Source organism: Armigeres subalbatus, chromosome 1 (genome assembly GCF_024139115.2).
Source record: "Armigeres subalbatus isolate Guangzhou_Male chromosome 1, GZ_Asu_2, whole genome shotgun sequence".
NCBI lineage: Eukaryota > Metazoa > Arthropoda > Insecta > Diptera > Culicidae > Armigeres > Armigeres subalbatus.
In genome coordinates, this window is record NC_085139.1 from 40,426,543 (window position 1) to 40,449,429 (window position 22,887).

Sequence of the window (22,887 nt, forward strand, 5' to 3'; positions counted from 1 at the left end):
AACGTGTGGTGATCGAAAGGTGGAAGCAGCACTACGAAGAACATTTAAATGGTGCTGAGGGTACAGGCAGTGAAAGTCAAGGCAGCGGAGGCAACGACTACGTCAGTTCAGCGTACGATGGAAGCCAACCTGCCCCCACCTTGAGGGAAGTTAAGGATACCATCCAACAGCTTAAGACCAATAAGGCAGCTGGTAAGGATGGTATCGGAACTGAGCTCATCAAGATGGGCCCGGAAAAGCTGGCCACTTGCCTGCACAAACGGATAGTCAGAATCTGTGAAACTGAACAGTTACCGGAGGAGTGGAAGGAAGGGGTTATATGCCCCATCTACAAGAAAGGCAACAAGCTGTAGTGTTAAAACTTTCGAGCGATCTCCGGTCTTAATGCCACTACAAAGTAATATCCAAGATCATCATCAAAAGTATCGGGATTGCAGTCGATCCATCATCATACTTTTTCGGATTTTCTCGATAATTCCCTGTAAATTTACTTCAGAAGTTACTTAGGACATTTGTTCACTAATCATTCAGGTAATATTTTAAGTTGTTCTGCAAATTTAATGTCGGAAATGCCTGGAAATTCCCAAAACTGTGAAATTCCCAGATTTGTGGAAAGGATTTTTGCTAAAAACTCCGAAGGAATTGCTGGAGAAATTTCAAAACGAATACCTGAAATAATTTTTGAATTGGAAGTTTTTGGAAAAACATTCCAAAGAACTTCTAGAGACTTTTTCAATAAATTGGACGATTGCATTGCATTCCATATACGATAAAATGCAATAAAAATTTCGTAATATTTGAAGTTGCCTTACATTTTTCTTAATTGACTTATCAAAAATGGACGTAACTCTTTTGAAGACGCGCTGAATGCCACAAAAAGCCGTGCATGCCGTAAATAATGCGACGAAGAGGCAGTCTCAACTTATGGTACCCGCCAGAGTAAAGGTTCCCTCAAACACACGCAAATCTATCGCTTGCCCTAGCATAGTCAAGATCGATTTTGTTGCAGTAACTCCAATGTGACTGGATTTGGTCGCATATGAGTCACAGTGACTGATATGTGACAAGTGTGCTACTTGGGTGGCGACTACAATTCTGTAGCCGTTAGTGTGGAACATTGCCCTCAGCGACCCTACGATAGAACCGCAGCGACTAGGTAGTTGTCGATAAAATCGCTTAGGTTTGGGGGAGCCTTAAAAGCGACGTGCGATGCGACGCGACGCGATTCTCAACAATTATTATCAATTAACTGTCAAATTGCACTGTCGCGTCGCGTTTACTTTGGTTTCACCCTAAGGCTGTTCCAAAACGTACGATGCTGGACCATCAAGTCTGTTAGTTCCAACATGACTCCATAATCGATTCGTCGTCGTTAACCATGCAGTCTGCGGAGGGTCCGCAACTCGTTCTCCATCTGATCGATTCACTTTGCTCGCTGCTCACCTCGCCTTCTTGTTGCCGTCAGATCGTTGTCGAAAACCATTTACACCGGATTATTATCCGACATTCTGGCTACGTGCTCGGCCCACCGCAATCGTCCGATTTTCGCGGTGTGAACGACGGATGGGCCTCCCAACAGCCGATGCAACTCGTGGTCAGACTGGACAAAACTCCTCACACTCGCTAGCGGCTAGAGTCAAATAAAATTATCATCAGCAAAATGCAGCTTTCGCATCCTCACGATTGTAAAACATTTCTGAACGAACGTCACCATTACAATTCAATATTAGTTGTTCACTATCGAGCTGCAATGAAAATATTGAACAAAATCCCTTAATTTTTACTTAAATTTTACGATTTGCGATTTTCCACCTCACCCGTAAGATTTTCGTTCAATCCATTAATTAAGACAAAACAAACAACCATGCGTTCACCATTATTTCACATCTATTTGAGTTTTATACCACATTTCGGGCGTTTTGTCCCAGGCCCATTTTTAAAACATATTTCAAATGCGTTGAAACGTCACTAAACTCTTATTGTTTTGAATATATGAAATATTTTAATTGGTACACCAAAAAAACAAATCTGATAATTATTGTATAAAATCTGGGCATATACAATTCTGTAAGCTTTTTATACAAATTTGTATTATTTTAATACAATATTTGTATAAAAAGCTTACAGAATTGTATATGCCCAATTATTATACAGTTTCTGTAAGGTTCTTATGCAGAACTGTATTAAAATCTGCCATCCCCTGGTTGGGTATAAAGCTCAGGGGTGCATTTTAGACTGTTCTCCCCTTTCTGATAGCTTCATCTATGATTGTCCAAATTTGAGAGGTTGGAAATACTCCAATAGTAAAAAAAATTTCCACAACAAATGTGTTTTCTTACGACAATCTTGATGTTGAATAGACCGAATAGACAAACGTCTTCTATATGTCTTGATTCAAACCACCCCTCTAATATTTGCCAACTTTATGTTCACGCTCAACGTCCTGTATCCAATTGCACAAAAAAAAGGATTTATAGAAAACGGAACGAAAAAAATCGCAACACCCCAAGGGCTAACCATGATGCCTTCATCCACTTATGTTTCCCAAAGTCCAACTCAAAGGTGCTGAATAAATTCAAGCCAGCAACACCCAGCCAAGCATCCATTGGAACATGTTCTGTTTAGTTTTTATTTGTTCTTTCAGAAAAGCGCACCTTCGCTGGTCATGGTGTCTAACCTTAAACCTATGAGGGGGATCGGTGTCGTCGTCGTCGTGGCCGTCATTATGGTAGCGAATGACCGTACAATGAAACACATTTCCACGAAAGGAAACGAAATAGATGCCTTAGGTTCCCGTTCCCATTCTTCGGAAGTTACCTGGGTGACAGGGTGAAAAGAAGTGCTGGGCGGGATTGTGCCCCGGGCTCGGAGCGTGACCTGGACGAATGCAGGCAGTAACAATAAGGATTGATGTTATTTTCACGATCGTTATAAATTTTCATTATAACTTGACGCGCGAGGTTTCTCGGTTTTCGCTTCCTGCTCCGTCTTCGTCATTCTTCAGAATTGCGAGAAAAGCCCCACTATGGTAGGGTGCTGATGAGGGTGGGGGGAAGTTTTTCCAGCTGCCGCGCCGGTCGCACCCTCGAGAGTGGTTTCTCTCCTCTTTTCGCCTTGCGAGCCCGCCCGGCTCGCCTGGGGATCAGTGCAAACAACAACCGACACAGCTTTTGAGTGGAAAGTGTGGTTTGCAAACGTTTTCCCCATGCTCGCTCATCCAGGCAATAATGCGGCGCTGGGTGGTAGCGTGAGAAAAAGCTGAACAATGAAAAGGAACTCCGAGCAGGAGGAAATGATCATCACAATCAAATTGCTCACTAGTTTGATTTGGATCTCTTGGATCTAACAAAGATTTTTCAATAATTTCTAATGTGCTTTTTGTTAAGAGTATATCAAAATGATATCCACTCATTAGTTATTCTGTGCCATTTTCCACCTTCATCTACTCGGGCCACATAAAACTCGCTCTCGTCGTGATTATGACTGCGGGTGAAAGCCCCGCCAGCAGCTTCACAGCACAGCGCAGACGAACTCCGAGGATAAATGAAATGAAACGTTAATTGTATTACTTTGCCAAATGAAATTGAAATGTACGATACATGTCCATAAGTTTGTAATGTTTTATTGTTGTTTTGTTCGCCGCCGCCGCAGCCGCAAACTTTGCTCTTTATTTCGGCTTCGTTGCGACATGACAAGGATGGTTCCATTTTTTTATGACTTGTACTGCTGCAGGCGAATGAATGGAGAAAGGATTCCTTTTGTTACGGCTGAAATCATTTCAAACGCTGAGACGACCAATTTTTAGTTTTGATTTAACGACCACAAGTTTTAATGTTTATGACACTTATTCTGTCTACCATTGTAAATTATCTATAATATTGAATGCAGATCTTTTCATCTATTTTTTGCGGACTTTAAGCATTGTTCCCATCAGTGGCAGCAGAAAATAGGTCTGGTTCTTAACTGTATCCGTTTTTAACTGATTTTTTTTCTCAAAGGAAATCGGTGCTTTTCAAAGCGGCTTTAAACTTTTTAGCGAAGTATCGAAATTCTTATAAACTTTTCAATCCTTTAGTGTCTATGGTAATTTGTTGAAAAAGTTAAAAATTATATAGCCCCTCTGATTCGCGTGTATAGTAACCACTTATTTGGAAAGCTAAGCACAATAAACTTCTATGTAGAGGTGTGCACCGGTCCGAAAATCGTTGGCGACGGCGTTTTCGGCTTTTCGCCGGAACCCATTTTAGCCGGGGCAGTAGTGGCGTGCGGGTATACCCCGTTTGGCACAAGTACGTTAGGCATAAAGACGTTAGGCATAAGTACTTTAGGCATACTGTACGTTAGGCATAATGGACGTTAGGCATAAAATGACTAGAACAACCAATGACATTTCAGGAAGTGAATCCATTTCAGCATTTCAGGTAGTAAATATATAAATTTCTTCCAAACTTAGACGTACAAGTTCATGATAGAATTATAAATTTCTGCCAAATGGCTTTTTCTGCCAAACGGCATTTTAAGCCAAATGACCTACACGGCCAAACAACTTTTTTGACCAAATGACCAAAGTTGTTCGTTTTGGCCAAATGACATTTTTTGGCAGATGAGTTCCGGTTTGATGATTTGTTCGGCTTCCGAGCCCCTTGAAAGGAGGCTTCCGAGCCGCTTGTAAGGAAGCTTCCGAGCCTCTTCAATAGAGGCTTCCGAACCTCTTCAAATGAGGCTTCCGAGCCCCTTGAAAGGAGGCTTCCGAGCCGCTTATAAGGAAGCTTCCAAAGCCTCTTGAAAGGAGGCTTCCGAACCTCTTCAAATGAGGCTTCCGAGCCCCTTGAAAGGAGGCTTCCGAGCCGCTTATAAGGAAGCTTCCAAAGCCTCTTGAAAGGAGGCTTCCGAACCTCTTCAAATGAGGCTTCCAAAGCCTCTTGAAAGGAGGCTTCCAAAGCCTCTTGAAAGGAGGCTTCCAAAGCCTCTTGAAAGAAGGCTTCCAAAGCCTCTTGACAAGAGGCCGAAACCTCTTAAAAGGAGGCTTCCGAAGCCTCTTGAAAGAAGGCTTCCGAAGCCTCTGGGAAGAAGGCTTCCAAAGCCTCTTGAAAGTAGGCTTCTGAAGCGTCTTAAAAGGAGGCTTCCGAAGCCTCTTGAAAGGAGGCTTCCAAAGCCTCTTGAAAGGAGGCTCAAAGCCTCTTGAAAGGAGGCTTCCAAAGCCTCTTGAAAGGAGGCTTCCAAAGCCTCTTGAAGGAGGCTTCAAAGCCTCTTGAAAGGAGGCTTCCAAAGCCTCTTGAAAGGAGGCTTCCAAAGCCTCTTGAAAGGAGGCTTCCAAAGCCTCTTGAAAGGAGGCTTCCAAAGCCTCTTGAAAGGAGGCTTCCAAAGCCTCTTGAAAGGAGGCTTCCAAAGCCTCTTGAAAGGAGGCTTCCAAAGCCTCTTGAAAGGAGGCACGCCAACCCTCTTGAAAGGAGGCTTCCAAAGCCTCTTGAAAGGAGGCTTCCAAAGCCTCTTGAAAGGAGGCTTCCAAAGCCTCTTGAAAGGAGGCTTCCAAAGCCTCTTGAAAGGAGGCTTCCAAAGCCTCTTGAAAGGAGGCTTCCAAAGCCTCTTGAAAGGAGGCTTCCAAAGCCTCTTGAAAGGAGGCTTCCAAAGCCTCTTGAAAGGAGGCTTCCAAAGCCTCTTGAAAGGAGGCTTCCAAAGCCTCTTGAAAGGAGGCTTCCAAAGTCTCTTGAAAGGAGGCTTCCAAAGTCTCTTGAAAGGAGGCTTCCAAAGTCTCTTGAAAGGAGGCTTCCAAAGCCTCTTGAAAGGAGGCTTCCAAAGTCTCTTGAAAGGAGGCTTCCAAAGTCTCTTGAAAGGAGGCTTCCAAAGCCTCTTGAAAGGAGGCTTCCAAAGCCTCTTGAAATGAGGCTTCCAAAGCCTCTTGAAAGGAGGCTTCCAAAGCCTCTTGAAAGGAGGCTTCCAAAGCCTCTTGAAAAGAGGCTTCCAAAGCCTCTTGAAAGGAGGTCTTCAGTGTTTTGTTATCGACTCAAACAATAACAAACTTCTGAAAAATTTACACGTACAGAACGAAATACGTATCAACAGCACAAATGGTTACAAAAAACGAAAGAAGAAATTATGATCTTGTATATGATTATGACAAACTATGACTATGACAAAAATTAATAATGAAAAATGGATACTTCATTCTCCACAAGCATTAAATCTATTTATCATTCAAATAAACTCTGTACATTTCAAATAACATTAGAATGAAACAAAATAACCTCTTGCCTCCATGCACTCTATGTAGTTTACTACATAATACTACATAATTCGATTTGTGATAAGCTCCATTAGATTCGTTACAATTTCCATTGTCCAATTCAGAACTCGCGATAAAGCTTCTGCCTTCGAACTAAAAATATTACACAACCCACTTCAATAAACCCACAACGCTCGTTCCATATCCAATTCCGGCGGAAACTGACCCCAAAAACCGCTTGAACCCACATTTCCCAAACAATTACATCAAACGCCCCGGGCACTCATGGAAATAATTTCACATTTCCAGCTTCATCACAAAGCAATTATTTCCGCAACAGCCACTAACTATAGTGTCGGCGCTGATTCCGGCTTCTACTGTGCGAGGATTTGCCATCCATTTTGCTCATTTTCACCATAAGCTCCCGAAAATAAAGGACAATTTGAATGGGTTAGTGTGTGTATGTGAAAAATTGTTTCTCCTAATGGCCCTCATTCACATTTCATCTCTCGGTGTTGGGTCTTTTAATTACCTAACTTTTCCTACCACCAGCAAACCCGACCGACAACAACAACAACAACAACTCCAAACAGGTTTTCCGCATCTGGCCACCTCTCGTCCATCTGTTGTGCCATTTCTGTCGGAAAAATAAGATGTAAACTTCCATTTCCTTCCGCCGTCACCGCTCGTCCCACCCACCATCTCGGTCGCCATGAATGGATGCATCCGAGCAAAAAAAAAGTAGACTCTTCTGGTTGTGCCGAGTCACTCATTCCACCCGCCCTCTGTGCACAACCCGGAGAAAAGTTTACCTTCATGGCTTAATTACGTCGCTTGGAGTATGCCCCCATTTTCCAAAACTGGGAGACCACCATCCAGCCACTGAACCTGAGAAGTCATTCGGTTTTCCCTCTGAACCAGATGGTACCCCGGAAAAACTGGCGGCCGGCGTCCCGTGTCCCTAAGTTGGGTCTTCCATTAAAGGAATGTCGGGCTGTCCGTCTGCCCCCTCTGCGTAACCGTTCGGATTTAAATTCCAAAAACTGGAATTCTACAGCCGATTCTTATTCGGTCATGTCCGGAAATAGAACCAACGCGGTATTTTGTATTTAACAGGTGAAACAGGTGGAATATCGGGGAGCGCAATTATTTGGAAGCGATGACGCTATTTACCGGCGGACCTAACCTATTCCATTCGTTAGCGGTAACTAAAGTTTGGCGATTATTTAGACGCTGTTGAGTTGGCTCCGTACGTGTGGGACGGCTTCCGAAGCTCCGGGCAAAGTTCAAACCGTACGCATTATTAGCCAAATTTTCAGCATTCGCGTTATACTTAATACATCTAATTAGAGCCGTTGGTCGTTGTGCGACATTATTGGTGGGCCAACTAATTAAACTTAATTGACAGGGTTGGAAGGGCCAAATTGTTTATCGCAGTGTTCAGTTAATTTACACAAATTGTAAAGTTTACTCAATTTGTCCAAATATTCTCCATTAGCATAAGTCTTGCGATCTATCCAATGAAGTAAATTCATTCGTTATGTCTATGTTTAAGATCTTAAAATTTAATCATTTTATTTTCTCATTTTGTCAAAAATACTCGATTTGCTCAATTCACTTGAAGTTTGTCTTATCCGTTAATTTGTTCAATTCGCCAATTTTGACCGATTACTCATGATTCAGTTTAGGTACGGTTATCAACTACTTTGATTTTTGTATGCAGACTTTCCTAGTTGACTGTGGTTACCTCCAATACATTTTTCAAATCAATATCTTCCACATAATGTACATATTGACATATGAGTTTTCAAAACATTGTAAATTAATATCCAAGTCGGGTGGTTTAATAGTCGGAACATGGGCAATTAACTTTTATTGAACTAAAAAAATTACCTATTTTGACCAGATGATGACCCTTTCATTGGGGTTATTTTTTTCATTTATTATTATTATACTAGTTTATTTGTGGACGCAGTAGCGCACGCGGCAATTTTTTTTTTATTTTTTTTATTATAAACGGTTCATTTATTCATGCATTAGAAAAAATCAAAATTTTCAACGTCTGTTGTCTGTGATTTTTTTTCATCAAATGCTGTGTCTGGTTGTCTAAGGCTGTGAACCATTCCACCGATTCGTTTAACTTTTAGTTAAAATTTAACACTTCGATGGTTATTTTCCATCGTGGTTAAAATTTTACTCCGAAGCCGACCCATTTGAGTTTTGACAGATTGATAGTTATTAGGAACGAAATTGATTTGGCGCCACTTTTCTCGTGGACAAAGTTTAACTATCGAACTGTCAAATCTTACCATGCTCCGGAGCAGGGTTATGGTCCAATGCACCGAATGAACACAATGACGTTTGAGACGGGCGCTGTTTACTAAAAATGAACACTTGCATGAACTCGATGAATGAAAAAGTATTCATTCTTAGTAAACAGCGCACCGCTCAAACGTCAATGATGAACTCGGTGCATTGGACTATAGATAATAGTATTGCGAGAACAGAGAAAACTTCTAATTTTGCGGAGCAAAGAAGAAGAAGAAGACTGAGTGTCGGAAACTTCAAATGACATGCACTGTGCGAAAAGTGTTGATATTCCTTGATATCAATAATATTCGAGAAGTCTAGAATGTTTTAAAATCGCATACATACGTTCCGAAATGCCTTGAAAGTACCATAAAACTTATTTAAAATATATAGCGGCACGTAACACTCGTTTAAAGTTACATATTTTCTTTAAATTCAATAATAAACATTCACACCGAAAAAATCAACCAACATTATTTTCCGTGCCTCAAGTGGTTTGACGTTTGCGGAACAACTTTCCGACGGTCGACCGTCGGACCCTCGTTCGAATTTTTCTATCTTCTCGTAATATTTCACTATCTATACATTGGACCATTGCGAGAAAAGAGAAAAATTCTTATTTTGCGGAGCAAAGAAGAAGCAGACTAGTGTGGGAAACTTCAAAATGGCATGCACTGTACGAAAAGTGTTGATATTTCTTGATATCAAGAAAATTCGAGAAATCTAAAATGTTTCAAAATCACATAAATATATGACAAAATACCTTTAAATTACCATAAAACTTGTTTGAAAAATATAGCGGCATGTAACACTCGTTCAAAGTTGCATATTCTCGTTGATTTTAATAAATCAACATTCACACCGAAAAAATAAACCAAACATTTTTACCGTGCAACAAGTGATTTGATGTTTGCGGAACAGCTTTCCGACAGTCGACCGTTGGACCCCGGTTCGAATTTTTCAATCTTCTCGCAATATTTTTAACCACGGCGAAATAACCATCGAACTGTCAAATTTTAATTAAAAGTTAAACGAATCGGTGGAATGGTTCACAGCCTAAGGTTGTCACTCGTTTTGTTTTCTGCATCTGATAGTAAAAAAGAATTGGAAAAACCACAGACAACAGACGTTGAAAGTTTTAATTTTTTTAATGCATGAACGTTACGAACCGTTTATAATGAATAAAAGAAACACTTGCCACGAGCGCTACTGCGTCCACAAATAAACAAGTTATGAATTACATACAAAAGGACAACAACATGGTAACTCTTGAATACAACGACCGATCTAGCCGTTGTTCAATAGTAAACAATGGGACCAGATTTCCCGTCGAATGCAACTGGTTGCAATGATATCGGTAAAGGATATATGCCTGAAAAGTAAGTGAGTTTTTTGGTTTCCCGAGCAGGAGAAATTGGCTCAATAATACTTAACTCTGTTATTGATACCATACTCTGTTATGAACTAGCCCTGCATAAGAGGTAAAATACCAAAGGAATAATACCAAAAATTAATGTACATAATACTTGAGTCATAACATACTTTGTTATTAAATTATATTTCATTACCAAATGCATAACCAATTATCATTTGGCCGATTCCCGTTTGGCCGAAAGGATTATTTAACCGAATGCCTTTCGGGTGAATAGTTGAAGGTTGTTTCCCTATTAAATATGAGAAAGTAATGAGAAGTAAGAAGAAAGAAGTGACAGCGAGAAATAAAAAGTGAATCGTGAGAACTAAGAAGTGAGAATTGGGTAGTGATAAAAAAGAAATGAGATGTTTTAAGTGAAAATGAGAAATGAGTTCTATGAAATGAGACGTTAGTGATGAGTAGACCTGTGCGCCGGTCATATAATCGGCGGCGGCGGCGTAGTGGTCACTTCTATCCCGGCGGCGGCGGCGTCACGGCGGCGCGCCGTTGGCTTTTATCAATTTTAACCGGGATTTTTTAATTCACGAATCGCCCGTATAAAAGTTGACTTCAGTGTATTAGATTTTCAATATTCAATGTTTGTCGATCATCAAACAGCATATTCCACAGTAAATTACCAGCGAAACTAATAACTACCTGATCTCAAAATGTCATTTAATTTAAAACTATTTTATTTTTCTCTGATTTTGATGAATCAAAATTTAAAAACGAATCCTGCTTCACTTTTCGTAATTCTTGAGCAGTATTAAGAATTAGACTTCGGTGTCAAAGGACTAATTTGTTAATATTTTTTCCAAAAGTTTTCCTAATTCAGGATTTTGATAAATTCCAGTCGATTTACTTCTCAATATATCTAAATTTCAGAAAAAAAATCTAACTACTATTATTTGAGTTACATATACAATTTTTCTTTTAAGTCGAGTCAAGTACGAGACACTGAAGACGGCCTTACCGTTGAGGTCGAAATACGTATCTGTCAAGATACAATTAAGTGGTGGAATTCAATGGGATTGTATAAACTCGTCTTATGACAGGTTCTGAAGGAGTTTTTAGAGGAATTCTAAAATATTTTCCGTCGATATTTCAAAAGGAATTTGCGAATGATTTTCGGAAGGTATTCCGGAAGAATTTCTAAGGGAATTACGAAAGAATTCCTAAAGGATTTTCTGAAGCAATTTCTAAAGCGTTTTCCTACGAAATTTCCAAAAGAACGAACCTTAACGAATTTCCTAAGGTTTTTTTTTAAACAAAAAATACGTGGAGGAATAAGTGGAGGAAATTCTGACGTAATTCCTGAGATAAATTTTAAGGAATATCCGAAAGAATTTCCGAAGAACTTTCTGGAATTCGATTTTTAGAACTTTTTGTGGCAATTCTCTAGGGAGTTCCTCAACGAATCTTCAAAGGAATCACTGGAGGAAATTGCGAATAAATTACTGGGAAAAATTCCAAAGGAATTCTTGAAGAAACCTAGGAATTACATCAGAAATACCAGTAGGCATTTTTTCTAAAATTCTATTAGGAATTTCTTCGTAATTTCCTTTGAGAATTCCTTCGGGAATTCTATCATAGAATCCTTCAAAAATACATTTATGGATTCCTCTGAAAATTCCTTTAGGAATTCTTTAGGGAAGTATTTTACCTTCAAAAACTCTTTTAGAAGTTTCTTTAGGAATTATTTTCCAAAATCCAGGTTCTCTTTTGGTTCCTGCACTAAACCCAACACAAATTTCTTCAAAATCGCATCCAAAAATTTATTTGGGAACTCCTCCAGAATTTCATTTCTTAAATAATCAAAAAAATACCGCCCGGATTTCCATCGGATATTCTACCAAGGACTTCTTTAAAAGATTATTCGAAAAACCTCCGAGATTTCCTTCGGATATTTCTCCAGATTTTTTTTTTTTGAGAGATCTTCCAGGAAATCTTTTGAAATTTATTGAAAATGAAATTGTTTGCGATGTAACTTACTTACTTACTTATTACTTATTGAATTCTCTAAAAAAAAATACAAAAATAAATAACAAACACTGAAAGACTTTCGGAAAGATGAAGGCATTTTCAAAGAAATTCCTGCAGGAAGTTCCGGAAGAATTCCCGGAGAATGTTCTACAGGAATTGCTGGAAGAAGTTCTGACAAAATTCCTTAGGCAAATTTTGAATGAATTCCTTATGGATATCTAAAAGAATTCTTTCCAGCGATTCATGAAAAAATTGCCGAAACAATTTCAAAAGGAAAAATTTTCGAAGAAATTCTCAAAAAAAATTCCGAAGACATCCTCAATGAATGGAATTTTTTAAGGAATTCCTTAAGAAATTTCCGCAGAACTTCCAAAGGAATTCCTCAAGGAGTCTCCGAAGGAGAATGTAAGAATTCGTGGAACAAAATTCAAAAGCATTCCTTAAGGAATTTCCGAAAAAAAAATCGTAAACGATTTGCTGAAGAAATCGGTAATGAAAATTCTTAAGGAATTTTCGGAGAAATTTTGTAAGAAATCTCCGAAGAAATACCTAAATTCCTAATTCCTAAATAATCTTCTAAGGTTAAAAAAAAAACTTTCAGAGGAATATCTGGAAGAATTATCAAATAAATTTCATGATTTATTACCAAACTTATTTCTGGAGTATTTTTCGAAGAAATTCATAAATGAATGTTTAAACGAAACTTCTTTGAATATTCTCAGAAATTCCAGAAATTTTACAGTAAGGCTTTTACAATACAGTATTAAATAATTTACAGACAATACCTTGGACAATACAATAAAATTAAATTTTCGTAATGTTTAAAAATACCTGACGTTTTAACTAAATAATTTGACTAAATACTACGCCCCAGTTTTGGGTTACAATGGCTGTGAATAAGAAAATAAGAAGCGTTTTTGACTGAGGCTCGTAATAATTGCTCAGCAATATTTGATTTGCTGATGCTCAGCAAGTGGTTTTGTCAGTTATATTCAGAAATTGATTTTAAAATATAAATTACTTACTCGGGAGTCGGAACAAAAAAATCGGTAAAGCATTCACAGTTTGATTAGATTTAATTATTTTGCTAAATCAGTTTGTCTTATAAGCCAACTGTCCTAGTAGCACAAATCTTAAAACAATGAAAACTGATCAAATAAATTGATTTAAATAAATAAATAAAAAAATGTCAAAATAACTAACGTGCAACTTAACTTGAAATTTCTAAACTGCAATAATTTACCTGCACCAATGCCAGATGCTTTAAGAATGGGGACGATTTAGGCATGTATCCAGGCCCCACAAAAGCTTTTGAACCACAACAAACCTATTTTGCGAGTCACCTACAAATGTAGGTACTCGACTGAATGAGGCCTTGGCTTAGTGCATTCCAGATCAGTTTAACAATTTATGTATTATTATACTAGATAAAGCCTCATTCAAGCTCTCAAACTAGTCAACCAACCTATTAATTAACCAAAACAATGTATGTCACTACATACACCGACTTAGTGACACCATCGCTTGAGGTAGATTTGAAATTGAATTTTGACGAGATCCACCTTAACAACATTTATGAATTGTCATAAGACTAGTTTAGTACTATTCCAATTAACTCCACCACGCGGTATTTCTTCACAGATACGTATTTCGACTTCAATTATTATGCCGTTTTCAGTGTCTCGTGCTTGGCTCGAATCGACTTAAGTTAATTGATTTTTTTATTGCAATTAGTCATCGGCGTGGGAAAATTATGATCGGCGGTGCGCCGACCCAAAATCGTCGGCAGCGGCGGCGCGAGTAAAACCACCGGCGGCGGCGGCGTAGCGCGGCGGCGCACAGGTCTAGTGATGAGATGTGAGTGGTAAGGTATATATCGTGTGATGTGAGTAGTGGGATTAAAAAGTGGGATGTTTGAAGCGAGAAATGAGAAATTAATGAAGAAAAATGAGAATTGAGAAACGAGTAATAAGAAGTGAACTCTTGTTCCGCTTCAGATACGAAACACTTTCAATTGCGAACTAATTGATTTATTTTCCGATCGCATAAAACAGAACTAAACAAAGCATGTTCAATCGCGAACGTTGTGAAGAGTGAGAAGTGAGATTTGATGAGTAAGTGATTAAGAAAAGTGAGAGAGTGCGGAGTAAAAAGCTAATGAGTGTCAGTTGTTGTTCGTTCTCATCGCGTGTGGACGTTTGGCAAAACTTTACCTACCAATTTACCACGCAGCATTGTTTCTCGTTTTGTTCATTCGTATTCTTTCGATCGGTCACCTTTACTGCGGGCGGTGGGTCTAATTTCGTTTCCCACCTACTGCTCCCCGACCAACATGGGTTAATATCGCCATGTTTGTGCGAAAGTTGAATACTGATGCATCTCTATTCGAAACGGTATATAGAACAGCGGTGTATCGTTTGCTGTTTGTGAAATTCGTTTCAATGTATGCAATGCAGGAGTCGCTAAAGAAAAACATGGATCAGCGTGAACTCTATTTGGTGGAAGTGCACATGACGGTTGCCGGTAGCAATATTCAATACATCCGAGTGTTTGACTTGCCTCCAGAATTGCCAGATAGTAAACTTAAACAGCGTCTTTCGGAGTACGGAAAAGTGGATCGTGTGGTGCGGGAAAAAATCCCGCCTAACTTAAGCCTGAACGATTTGTACACCGGCGTGCGAGGTGTCTATATTGATGTCAAAGGGAAGTTCCACCATCGCTGGAAGTTTCCAACTGGAAAAGGAAACGTGTTCTACCAAAGTTTGCAGAACAAATGCTTTTTATGTCGAGCGGAAGGGCATCGGAACCTACAGCCGGAAAAGAAGTGAGACAAACAACGGGAACGGTACTCCGGTGTCGTTGTCGAATTTGAAGCTGCTACCGAACCGAATCATCAGCCGAAACAAAGGAGAACGTAATTGAAGTGCCCGAGGAAGATGTAGTCGAGTTGGATATTGATTCATCAGAAAGAGCGGAAACATTCGAGATCCTCGAGCTCGAAGGTAGAACGCGAGAAGCTAGTGGAGAAGATGACCTTCAAAAACAAGACAGATAGGATTTGGATTGTTAAGAAGTAATGGGATATACCGATTTCTTTCGAAAAATGTAAGAGAAAGAGTAAAAAAAGCATCAACCGCAGTCGACGAGTCAGCGACGGGACCATTTAATTACGGAAGGGTCGATGGACTGATCTCCATCGAAGAAGACATCACGCAGAAATACATCTGAAACTTCTTCGAAATAACTAGTTATTTTCAAAGTTTTTGCTCCGTAGAGTTTTTTAATAAACAACTGAGCCAAACAAATAAACAAAATGCTAAAAAAGAAACTCGTGAGAGAAGTATGACGTGAAAGGTGAGAAGAATTGAAAGGTGGGGCATCAAAATTGTGTGATCAGAAATAAAAAACAGGATGTAAGAAATGAGGGGTAATACTTTTGAGAAGTGAGAGCTGAACGGAAAGAGGTGTGACGCCATAAGGCAGAAAGAGAAAATAAAGAAGGGAAAACGAAAGAACAAAAAAGATGGGAAAAGAAAGAAAGAAAAAATGTATTTCAAAAATAATAATAAAACAGAATAAAAAGCCCAAAATTATTAATAAAGAAAGGAGAAAAAAGGGGAAAACACAAAGGAACAGAAGATAGATAAAAGAAAATAGATATGTAAAACTTTCACCTCCTCACTTTTTACTTCCCATTTCTCACTTCTATTTTAGCGCTCCTCACATCTCATTTTTTTTTAATTTTTAACTTCTCATTCGTCACTTCGCACTTCTCATCTTTCACTTCACATTTAACACTTATCACACCTCATATTTTACTTCTCACTTCTCGTTTTTTAATTCATACTTCTCATGTCCCACATCTCTATGAGTGATGCTTTGTTCGGCTCAGCCGAGAGCAATTTGGCCGAATAGTTGAAATTTGTTACCCTACGAAATGAGTGAATTAGGAAATGAGAAGTGTACAGTGAGAAGTGAAAAATTGACAGCAAAAAATGGGGTGTTTGAAGTGAAAAGTGAGAAGTAGGTTCCAAGAAGTAGAGGAAAATGAGAATTGCGAAGATTGTAGTAGGAAGTGAAAAGTGAGATGTTCGAAGTAAGGCCGTTACAATGGACTCCGAAAGGTCAAGGGGGGGGGGATAATCTATATACATAAAAACGAATTTCTGTCTGTCTGAACCTTATAGACTCGGAAGCTACTGAACCGATCGGCGCTGAAATTTTGTTATGCAGAGGTTTTTGGGGCCGGGGAAGGTTTATAAGATGATTCGAGACCCCTCCCTGCTTTGAAAAGGGGGGCTCCCATACAAATGAAACACAAATTTCTTCATAACTCGATATCTAATCAGAAAATAAATCATTTTTTGGACAAACGAAGTTCGTCGGGTCTACTAGTAAAAAATAAATAATAAAATGAAAAAAATAAAAAATAAACTACTAGGATTTGTTGAAAACCGTTTTGAAAATCCTCAAAATAATAAAATTTTATTTTGTTGCCCCCTCAAAATATTATTTTCTGGGAAAAAAATCCGAGGGGGGGGGGAGACAAAATTGTTTTCAAACATTTGTATCAGCCTAAGTAGTGATTAGTGATGAAAGAGAAATGGGAAATTAAAAGTGAAAAATGAGATGTGATAGATGAGAATAGAAAAAGTGAGAGGTGCGAATTATGGGAGGCCGGACAAATGAAAAAAGGAGGTGCGAAGCTAGATTTGAGGAGTAAGAAAAAGAAAATTAGTTGCTGAAGTTGAAGTAAGGAAAAAAGAAAAAAGCAGGGAGAAATAAGATGAAGGAAAAAAATAAGAAGAAAGAGTAATAAAGAACAACGAAAATAGAAAAAAAATATGAAGAAAGACGAAGGAAAAGGAATGAAGAAATAAAAATAAAGAAAGAAGAATGCAGAAAAATAAAAGCGCAAAAAATGCAAAAAGGAAGAACAAACAAGAATTGTGGAAAAAGGAAGAAAGAAAAAAAGAAGATAACAAAATTATTAATAGTAAAAACAAAGAAAGAGAAAGAAAAAAACCCTGATTAATCCACCTAGCGTTAATGAAGCCTTTCTCGTGCATTATAAAAATAGTATTTTGGCCATAACTAACGAGCCCATACTCCGATCTAGCCAATTTTCAATAGGAAACAATGATAGAGTATTCGTGTCGAATGCATTTTGTTGCGAGTAAATCGGTTAAGGTTAAGTGCCTGAAAAATGAGTGACATTTTTTTACTCAAATTTTCTATAAAAAAAAAGTGGTATTTTGACCATAACTTCCAATCCCATAGTGCTATGTGACCAATTTTCAATAGGAAACAATGGTAGAGTATTCTGTGTCGAATGCAACTTGTTGTGAGGATAAGTACCTGAAAAATGAGTGACATTTTTTTTGGGTGGGTGCGGACACACACATACACACACAGACATCACCTCAATTCGTCGAACTGAGTCGATTGGTATATAATACTGTGGGTCTCCGGGCCTCCTATAAAAAAATCATTTTTGGGGCGAGCATATAGCCTTTACGTTGGGGCCCTCCTTAGCCGTGCGGTAAGATGCGCGGCTACAAAGCAAGACCATGCTGAGGGTGGCTGGGTTCGATTCCCGGTGCCGGTCTAGATAATTTTCGGCTTGGAAATTGTCTCGACTTCCCTGGGCATAAAAGTATCATCGTGCTAGCCTCATGATATACGAATGCAGAAATGGTAACTTGGCTTAGAAACTTCGCGGTTAATAACTGTGGAAGTGCTTAATGAACACTGCGAGGCGGCAATGTCCCAGTGGGGGATGTAATGCCAACGAAGAAGAAGAAGAAGAAGAAGATATAGCCTTTACGTATACTTAATATACGAGAAAGGCAAAACAGGAGAAAAACATAGAAACAAGTAAGAGAAAACATATAGAACAAGAGAAAAGAAAATGTAAAACTTATTACTCCTCATCTGTGCTTTAGAGATGAGCCTGATGATGGCTGCAAATCTCTATAACAAAGACAATAATAATTATAACTGCACATCTTTTACACCCTATTTCTCACTTGAAACTTAATGCTTAACAAATCTCATCTTTTAATTCTCACTTCTCATTCCTTAGTACTAGATTAGTAGAAAAGAGTGAAGTGGAGAATTGAAAAATAAGAATTGTAAGATTTGAAGTAAGAAGTGAAGCATGAGATGTTCGAAATAAGTAGTGAGTAGTGATAGATGATGAACGAGAAATTTAAAGTAAAAAGTGAGATGTGATAGGTTAGAAGTGAGAAATGAGAGGTTCGAAGTAAGTAGTTGGTGGTGAGAAATAAAACGTTAATGGTGAATAGAAGTGATTTGTGAGAAGTCAGACGAGTGTAATTAGAGATAAGAAGCAAGATGTAAGTAGTGAGAAATGATAATTGGGAAGTGAGAAAAAATAAATGTACAGCGAGACTTGAGGAGTGTGAAAGAAGAGACAGAAGGTAGGAGAAAGAAGAAATAATGTAGAAGTAAAGAAGAAGAAATGAAAAGGAATAATGAAGTGGGAAGAAGGAAGAAGGGAGAAAGAAAGCATGAAGAACGAAAAGGAAGGAGGAAAGAAGAAGAAAGCAATGAAGAACAAACAATGAAGTAAGAAGAAGGAAGACGGTCGATGGCAGAAGTAAGAATGAGGAAGATAGAAGCAAGAATGAGGAAGAAAGAAAGAAGTTAAAATAACAAACAGGAAAAAATAGGAAAAAAAGAGAAGAGAAATAATAACCATAATGAGGAGAAAAGGAATAGCATAAACGAGACATGAAGAAAGAAAAAAAGAGAAGGAAGGAAACAGAAGTTAAAATATATAAGCAGGATGAAGAAATAACAGTAGATTAAAGATAAGAGAATAATAAAGATAAAAGAATAAAGATAAAAGAATATATGAAAAGAGATTAAAGATTAAATGATTAAATGAGAAATGAGAAAGAAGGATATTAAAGAGAAAGAGAGAGAGAGAAAGAGAGAGAGAGAAAGAGAGAGAGAGAAAGAGAGAGAGAGAAAGAGAGAAAAAGGTAAATGGAAAAACTCCTAGCTTCTAACTTTTTACTTCCCACCTTGCTCTTCAAACTTAACACTTTTCACTTCTCATTTGTTTACTTTTCAGTCATTTCTTAATTCGCACTTCTCACATTTTACCAGGCTTGACAAAGCTCCTCAAATTCCTTGGAATAAATAAAATCATTATCATTATCAAATAATGTAAGATCACTGGATAACTTGATGACATTCCAGAAAGCATGTTTATAGCTTTGTAGCAATCATTTCATTTAATAACATGGTCATTGCACCTAATTAACGAAACCTTTGGAAGTCGATCATGTTCACTTTTTTTAACTTCTTGCCTCGGTAAATCCACAAATTAAAGAACAAAGATTTTTCGGAACTACAAGTAGTAGAATAAATAAATTTGAAAATGCCATTGAAAGCTTTCTTTTAATAAAAATAGTTTTGCATGAAGAACGCAAATTCTACATCTGTTGTGTCTAATGGAACAGCAAGTAGTTCGAGTTTGAATACTACAATGCGCTTTATTACTGCAAAAGGACTGCTACGGTTTACATCCTGCCAAAAAGCCATATTCCAATCAATAAATATATGAATCAACAAACGCCTTCAACCCTTCTAAAAGGTTCCGAAACGTGACTGGAAAGCCAACCATTTCTTCCGAACCCGCCAAGCGAATTGGAACTGGAGCATGCAGCGCATAATTGGGGTGGTTCTTCATCCACCCATTCCGCACGCATTTAAACTATAATCCTGTAAGCTGTTTCATTTTGTCGTCGAACTGTGAGACTGCTGCAGCAGTCATATCCGGAATTGAGCCGGTCACGTGTTGGGACATCTCTTATATCCATCGGTGCCGTCATCGTCGTCGCAATGCGGGGCCAGTTAATAATAACCAGGGCTTGTGCGATTTATTAGTGCCGCCGGTCGATGTCCAGCTGTAGAGAAGAAGGTGCCAGGTGTAAATAATTATTTCTGGGTCCGGTCCGGAGTTCGGTTCTTTAAAAAAGTTTCTAATGGGGAAATCGCGAAAACTTATGTGCGTCGGGATTTGTGCTGGCGTTACGTTGAATGGCTTAAGGTCGAGGGTGCCAAAATTTATGAAGGTCGTGGGCAGTAAACTAACTGGGGCTTCGTGGCCCGGGATTGTGGACGGGGCCGGAGCGAAGCTTAATGAGCTTTTTATTCCCTCAGCAGTTCGCCTATCCCCGAGTAAATTATGATTGATATTGGGGCAGGCTCATTTTATCGTAATAAATATTGATGTAATGTGAGTCGTTTGCGGTTTAGGAAATTAGGGCTCAAAAGGCTTGATTTGATTTTTAAACATTGTTTATTGCACGCCGAGCGATTTGTGCCCTTGTGATGGCGAGGTCGATGGCAGCTGTTATAAATTTTCCGAAAACAATAAACGGTGAGTTATGATTAGCATCGCTTGATTGAATGTTGTCTGACGGAAATTGAACCTTTTATTCAAATTTTATTATGCATAAGAGAGAACCATCCATAAGCTTAAGACAAGTATGTGTTTTTCGTATTTCTAATTGATGATGTTTATCTCTGTTTCAGGATCATGAAAACGTGCTCCCTTATCTGATTAGCTGCTGACATCATTTCAACGGTCACTTAGCTAGAATATGACACTACAGAAGACATCTTGATCAGCACTGTGCAAAAAATCTCCTAGCGGCCCAATTTTTAATCAGCTATGGTAAGTATTTTTCATACTTCTTTACTCGTTGAAAAGAATCGATCGTTTTCTTAGTATGTAAAAGTATGGCACATCAAAGCTGTAGGCATTTTTCCCAAGCTGTAAACCTCCTTAAAAATAATTGAAAAGAAAAAATCAGCGCCTTCCGACGAAGGTCAAGTCGCCCGAACGATTGTGTTATAAACACGAGGTTCAATCAGGATTCAAGTATGCGGCTGACAGAAGTGTCGCCTGGAGGGACTACACCGACGACGCCCGAGTGTCGCCCCATTACACAGTCACAAAGTAAGTGTCTGTGTACTTGGAATTGTGTTTTCATGAATAATAATGGCATCATTTTTCCTGCAGTCCCGAAAGACGGGCAAACTGTGTTCGCCGGAGCGGCATCGCATCGGCGTGGTCTAAGTTTGTGCGACGTCTATTCGCCAGTTGTACCATCGCTGGAATATTTTGATTCCATGGATGGAATCACTCGATTCCAGTGATTAGTTTGTTTCAATTCAAGGACTAAAAACTTTGATTCCATGAAAGGAAACCGTCAATTCCAAGAGCCAAATCCGTCGATTCTTTGAATGCAATACGTCGAATCCAAGAATTGAATTCACCAATTACAGAATTGAATCCATTGACTTCAGGGAATCGAAGGATTCCATTTATGGAATCGAAGGATTCCATTTATGGAATCGAAGGATTTCATTTATGGAATCGAAGGATTCCATTTCTGGAATCGAAGGATTCCATTTATGGAATCGAAGGATTCCATTTATGGAATCGAAGGATTCCATTTATGGAATCGAAGGATTCCATTTATGGAATCGAAAGATTCCATTTATGGAATCGGAAGATTCCATTTATGGAATCGGAAGATTCCATTTATGGAATCGGAAGATTCCATTTCACATTGGTCCAGGTAGCATATAAAGCGGTAATAAGTTGTTCAAGCCGAACATAGCAGAGATAGAAAAAACTTTGTTCTACAAAGTTGCTCCTAACAGTGAGGGCTTTTTAAGGTTTCATTAAAATTAGGGTGGGCCACATTTGAAAAAAAATAAATATAGAACTTTTTCATTTGCAGAGATACGGCTATACAATGTTCCACGAAGTTATAGTTCAGCCAGATTCCAAGAATTTTGCTAAAAAAATTATTTCTCTAGCTCTTAAATTGACTGATTTACAGCAATTTTCCCAAGTTTACTTAGGGTGACCCTCAAAAAAACAGTTTTTTTGCTCTAACTTTTTTGTTTCAAATTTCTCAGCAATGTGATGTTCAGAGCACTTTTTGTGCTTTGCAGGGCGCAACTTTTCATGGACTTAGCGTTGCCATATCTCATGCGGATCAAAAGTTATTGAGGTTTTTCTTCGAAAAAAACGTTTTCTTCTTACGGCTGTATCTATGAATGGCGCAAACATTTTTTCAATCTGTTTTCTCGACCTTATTCTACTACTTTCAGGCTTCATTTCAGGGTGTTTAAATCGAGGGGATAATTGAAAATAACCCCATATTATGGCAATGAAAAATTACCGTTTTTTCCATTTTCAAGCACTTATTTGCTATTTTTAAGTGTTTTGCTTCCATGGCTTACTTCGTGATATGGCAAACGCCACACCATTTTGTTATAGAGCCTGAGCAGAAGCTAATATCTTGAAAACAGCAGTTCTTATGAACTGGATATGAATAAGAGGTAACATGACTAAAAATAATAACAAAAATTAATATCCAAAATAAATACTTTAGGCATAACATTATCAGATATTTTAATACAAAACAAAAAATAATTATGTTTTGCCTTTGATATTGTAATAACAACATTTGTTGCTTTGAATAGTTTGTATAGGGGGAATGACGGCTTTGGCAGGTTTTGTTCTATTATTGGCAGGGGGTTTTTTATGACTGACTAGGCTCAAATTTGGCCTAAACATTCTTTGCATATCAAAGAATATTGTGGCCAAATTTCATAAAATTCGGTCGACAAAAACCCCCCTGCCAATAATAGAACAAAACCTGCCAAAGCCGTCTTTCCCCCTATTACTTTTTATTATTTCGTATCTTATACATGTCAGTAATTTTCGTTGAGACCGAGCCACTATTTGCACGAGGTCTTTGAAAATGCCCAAATTTATGTTCATTAGAATGCCTTCGGCGAGATTATCAGGGATCCGAGTTAAATTTTTCAGAAAGATGGACCCCTCGTTAGTTATGGACGAAATCACTTTTATGGACCCCTCGATTTTTGTCAATTCTTG

The 22,887-nt window shown here is 38.4% G+C and overlaps 1 protein-coding gene across 1 annotated transcript in view; it reads left to right on the forward strand.

Moving 5' to 3' along the window:
• LOC134224630 (leucine-rich repeat-containing protein 24) overlaps positions 1-22,887 on the forward strand; it is an 820,149-nt gene that overhangs the window by 651,744 nt on the left and 145,518 nt on the right. Inside the window, exon 3 of the mRNA XM_062704092.1 lies at positions 20,502-20,643. The gene's annotated coding sequence lies outside the window, so the exon portion shown is untranslated. The remainder of the gene's footprint in view (positions 1-20,501; positions 20,644-22,887) is intronic.